This window comes from Callorhinus ursinus, unplaced genomic scaffold (assembly GCF_003265705.2).
Source record: "Callorhinus ursinus isolate GAN/ISIS: 27379988/994484 unplaced genomic scaffold, GSC_fseal_2.0 scaffold69, whole genome shotgun sequence".
NCBI classification, from domain to species: Eukaryota; Metazoa; Chordata; class Mammalia; order Carnivora; family Otariidae; genus Callorhinus; species Callorhinus ursinus.
In genome coordinates this window covers 5,636,867-5,642,866 of record NW_027397131.1, presented here as the reverse complement: position 1 = coordinate 5,642,866, position 6,000 = coordinate 5,636,867, and positions in this window count along the sequence as shown.

The following is a 6,000-nucleotide window of genomic DNA, read 5'->3' as shown; positions in this document are numbered from 1 at the left end:
ACCCCAATGTTTATAGCAGCAATGTCCACAATAGCCAAACTGTGGAAAGAGCCAAGATGCCCATCGACAGATGCATGGATAAAGAAGAAGTGGTATATATACACAATGGAATATTATGCAGCCATCGAAAGGAATGAGATCTTGCCATTTGCAACGACGTGGATGGAACTGGAGTGTGTTATGCTGAATGAAATAAGTCAATCAGAGAAAGACATGTATCACATGACCTCACTGATATGAGGAATTCTTAATCTCAGGAAACAAACAGAGTGTTACTGGAATGGTTGGGGGTGGGAGGGATGGGGTGGTTGGGTGATAGACATTGGGGAGGGTATGTGCTACGGTGAGCGCTGTGAATTGTGCAAGACTGTTGAATCACAGATCTGTACTTCTGAAACAAATAACGCAACATATTTTAAGAAAAAAGAAAAAGGAGAAGATAACAGGAGAGAAAGAAAAGGGGAGTATGTCAGAGGGGGGACGAACCATGAGAGATGATGGACTCTGAAAAACAAACTGAGGGTTCTAGAGGGGAGGGGGGTAGGGGGATGGGTTAGCCTGGTGATGGGTATTGAGGAGGGCACGTACTGCATGGAGCACTGGGTGTTATGAACAAACAATGAATCATGGAACACTGCATCAAAAACTAATGATGTAATATATGGTGATTAACATAACAATAAAAAAATTTAAAAAAATAAAATAAAATAAAATATAAGCATTTTCCTATAGTGTCTACTGAAACTGGATATCTTAAAAAGTTACTGAAAAGATTGATTAATTAGGAAACACACCTTGCATCAAGTAGCTTATCTTTCCAGCCAGAAGATAAGCTAGAGACAGGCCAGAGACTGTTTTCTTTTTCTTTCTTTCTTTTTTTAAATTTAAGTTGAATTAATTAACATACAGCATATTATTGGTTTCAGAAGTAGAGGTCAGTGATTCATCACTCTTATGCAATACCCAGTGCTCATTATATCACATGCCCTCCTTAATGTCCATCACCCAGTTGCCCCTTCCCTCCACCCCTGTCCCCTCTAGGAATGCTTAGTTTGTTTTCCTATGATTAAGAGTCTCTTATGGTTTGTCTCCTTCCCTGATTTCATCTTGTTTTATTTTTTTCCTCAATTCCCCTATGATCCTCTGCCTTGTTTCTCAAATTCCACATATGAGTGAGATGGTATGATAATTGTCTTTCTCTGATTGACTTATTTCGCTAATACTCTCTAGTTCCATCCATTGTTGCAAATGGCAAGATTTCATTGTTTTTGATGGCTGAGTAGTATTCCATTGTATATATAACACATCTTTATCCATTCATTTGTCTATGGACATCTTGGCTCGTTCCACAGTTTGGCTACTGTAGACATTGCTGCTATAAACATTGGGGTGCAGGTGCCCCTTCGGATCACTACATTTGTATCTTTGGGGTAAATACCCAGTAGTGCAATTGCTAGGTCATATAGTAGCTCTATTTTCAACTTTTTGAGGAACCTCCATACTGTTTTCCAGAGTGGCTGCACCAGCTTGCATTCCCACCAACGGTGTAGGAGGGTTCCGCTTTCTCCACATCCCTGCCAACATCTGTCATTTCCTGACTTGTTAATTTTAGCCATTCTGACTGGTGTGAGGTGGTATCGCTTGTGGTTTTGATTTGTATTTCCCTGATGGCAAGTGATGTGGAGCATTTTCTCATGTGTCTGTTGGCCATGTGTATGCTTTCTCACTCTCAATCCTCTGTGTATGGTCCAGTGTCTGTCCCATGAGCAAATGAGTGAATGTGTATAGCCCTTGAATATTTATACAGGGCTTGGATATAAGTTATTTAATTTAATCCTCACTACCAATATGTACTCTGGGTTTTCTTATTATCTCAATTACAGAGAAAGAAACTTATCGTTATAAATTTGCCTGATGTTCTCTGGCTAGGGTGAGAAAAGGTGAGACTTGAATCACTGTCTTTTCACCCCAAGTCTAAGCAATTTCTGTCTTCATAATGTCAAATCTCTGTCCTTAGAATTTACTTCTGCTGCTATGTTGATCTTATTCTAGAACATCCTTTATCCTTTCAGTGCAAGCAAACTTTCTCTGAAGGGCTTGATAGTAAATATTTAAGGCTTTACAGGCCATTCAATCTCTGTCACACAGCTCCTCAGTTCTGCCACTGTAGCACAAAATCAGTCATAGACTATATATTTCAAAAAATGAGCATGCATGTGTTCCAATAAAACTTGATTTATAAAACAGGTGGTTGGCTGGATTTGGCACATGGGCTGTAATTTGCAGTCCCCTAGTATAAAAGAACAGAGGACCATTCTCAGAGGCTATTAGAGGATTTAAGTTCTAGCTCAGGCTATATTATTAGAAGTGGAAATAATAAGACAATAAAAATAACAACAGCTAACATTTATTAAGCAATTTATAAAATATATGTGCTTCATCCAATTTATCTCATTTCATAAACCTGTGTATAGAAAAGTTATGCCATTCACTCAAGGTCACTGAGCTGTTAGTTGTGGAGCTGGGTTTACACTAGGTCTGCCCTACTTCAGCCACTCCTCAAGGCTTTGGAACTATGATAGGAAGCTCCTGCTCCCTCCAAGATCAAACAATGACACCGCAGGATCTGAAAGGAGGAAGTCCATCATCTTTGGTGACATGAAATCCAGAAAGAAATGACACTTTGTGTTCATACAAGCTGAAGCATGGGAAGGCTCACTGCCTACCTGGAGCCCATTGCTGCATGATGTGTCCACTGGTGACTCAGGACTCTGGAGAGAGCAGACCCTGGGGAATGTCTGCTCCTTCCCTTGGCATTTGCTAACTGTTCTCTCTGGGCCCTGATTGCTTTCTAATACATCAATGTGAATGTTTTCCTTTCTTTGGATATCTAATAAAGAACTCATTTAAATAGAAATATGTAAAGATTATATAAAACAGAGTAAGACAATGTCACCATGCCAAATTCAAAGATGTGTAAACCTGCACCCTGAGCCACAGTACCTTCTTATACTGTCTCATCTTCAGGGAATACGTGTCTGATGCCAGGGACTGGCAACCTCAACTCAGTGGGCATGGCCACCAGGAGGAGTTTCCTGGCCTGGGCATATGTATGTTACCCTCATGGAGCTTTGGAAGGATGCTGTCATAAGGCTCCAATACTGGAATCCTGGCCACCAGAACGTGGCTGGGTGGCAAAGTGAGAATTTGGGACAGGCATGACTGATTTTTTTCAATGAAATAATGGTCTATACTGAGAGTTTCCTTTAACACAGGCAAAGTAAGTGGTACATTTCCAGCATTACAAGATGCACACACTCTCCTGATTTTCTTCCATTGGCAATCCATTCCTTACTGTTTGCTTCACAGACTTCATAGGAAAGGTAACAAAGTGAGACCTCGGAATTACTAGGTCACTTTCCTGACCGTTGTGAGAGACTAGAGCAGCTTAAAGTATATGATATCCGAAGAAGGCAGAGAAAGTGGAAGAAGGTTGAAGGAAAAATATATGAGCAAAAAGTACCTTTGACTAGTTTATAAAAAGAAATGGGAAGATGGTGTTCAATGGGTATAGAGTTTTAGCTTTGCAAGACGAAAAAGTTCTAGAGATCTGTTGCACAGCAATGTGAATATACATAACACTACTGAACAGTACACTTAAAAATAGTTACGATGGTAAGTTTTATGGGATATTTTTAAACCACAACAAAAAATTTTAAAAAGAAGAAGAAAAAGTGGTTGAGAACCTGCTCTGTGACTAGCTGTGTGAATCTGAGAATGCCTAGGAGCCTTGTGTTCCTCATAGGTAAAATCAGGTTTAGGATTCCTACCTCATCAGGTTGATGAGGTTAAATGAGATAATGTACTTAAAGTGCCAAGCACAGTACTTCACACCAGTAGCATCTTGATAAAATCTAACATTCTTTCCCCACTTTTCTCACTCTCCTCCAGCTCCCCCTTTGCCCAGTGCTTTCGTAGCAGATTTTATCTTCTTGTGGAATATTTTTCCAGGGAGGTCAAAAATATTTCCCACTTAATTTAGCTTGCTTCTCTTGCCCCTCGTTAGTTAGCCCATATGCCTATGTGTTGTGGTCTACCCTGTGCAGTGAGTAACAAGCTAACAGATATCTTTACTTAGCATTAGTGCTTGAAACGATAAATTGCTAAGTGTGAACAACTCAGGGAATGTGGGATGAAATGAGGTAGACAAGCATTTCCTGAGTCTCCCAAGGAAAAATATGAGCTGTTGAGCAGTAACCAGAAGTACTAAATCTCTAGGCGTGACAAGATTAAGGGAAGTTAAATATAGATTGTAAGTCAGGAAATTTGATCCTAATGGATTGCCAGATGTCCCTTCAAGGTCAGCAGAGGAAACTGGGGCCCAGTTAGTGAGAACTATCAATAGTGTTTGCTAAGAATTCATATTTCACCGATGCTTACTAGAGGCAAGGTAATTCACCTTAGTTTTCTTCAACATTAGTTTGACATTGTCTGTTCTGTTGTAGAGACATGTGTGACACAGTTTTACAAAACCCATTTTTTTTTGCCCAGTGGCCCTTGGCTTTTTGCATAACTTTGTACCTAACACCTACCCTGGGCATAGCCTAGCCCTGGGATCTGAGGGAATGGTGAGAGAATGCCAACAGAGTCCCCTGATGGCCTCTGGGGGAGGAGGCAAGAATGGAAATTTATGAGCACACACAAACACATTCATACACAGTCACATATTTGCATGTGTGAGTTAAGCACCATGCAGAGCATGTACATTAATAACTGCCAAATCCAAAGCCTCAGACAATCAATGCTTCAGATATTTACAGAAATGAGAGTGTAAGGCGGATCAGTGTTTCTCAAACTTTAAGGTGCAGTTGAATCCCTTGTTAGAAGGCAGATTCTGGTTCACTAATTCTGGGGGAACTCAGAATTCTGCATTTCTCACAGGCTTCTGGTCCACTTTGTTTATTCATTCATCTGTTCACTACTGAATCTGTCATACACTATGCATTATTGCTATAAACCGGGGATAAAATAATGACTAAAATACAGCCTTCCCTTCAAGAAGGGGTCAAGTAAAGCAAAGATTACAACTTCATAATTGATAGAGACAATTCTACAGTTCTTTCTGAATTTGTTTTGTGAAGGATGGATAATAGTTTTCTTGAATAAGTTGTTGCAGGGAGAGAGGAGATGGGGCAGGAGGAGCAGCATGTGTGCGGACCTTCAGGTGTTCAACAGCACCGCTGTGGTTAAGTCTTGTGATATGGCCAAACAAAGGCTGTGAGTGGAAGAGCAAAGGGACAAAAAGCTGGACGGTGGTCAGGGGCCAGGTCATAGAGGGCCTGTGTGTCAAGCCAAGACATTGATGCCACATCCTGGAAGCTAAGGTGAGCTCGGGATCCAGAGACTGCTCATAAGCTCCCCTATTCAGATGGTGTGTCCTTGACTTTGTTCATAGACGACCATGTCAATTACTTTCTAGGACTTGAGCAGTTGATTATATTTCACCTGATTTGTGGCCACCCCCAAGCCCCACCCCAAATATCTGAAACTTCAGTGCTCTGGTTTCTGCTGCTCCATTGGTTTTCTTCAGCAGAGGTTAATAATGCACAAAGCAACAAAACCGATTTGCCCAAAGCAGGGCTTCTCAGAGGTTAAGAGAAACTCCAACAACTTCCAACTTTTGAGTCTCCTGGTTTATTTAAAAAATAAACACAAATCAAAATAAGGTGATGAAGTTTGCAATATATTTTAAATATCTCCTTGAATAAGTTAAAATTTTTACCATAATAAATATACCACATGTAAATGCTGTTTTAAAGATAATTATAGTTTTATAAACATCAAAATACATCAGAAACAGAATGGGGCATAAGAGTAGTGCCTGCTTTCAATTCTGTATCTCCTTTATTGTACATATAACCTAATTTATAGACCAAAAAAATGAAAATATGAGGGCTTTTGTAAATGTAAGTCTAGGTCAAGCTGCCATCCCACCCCGTC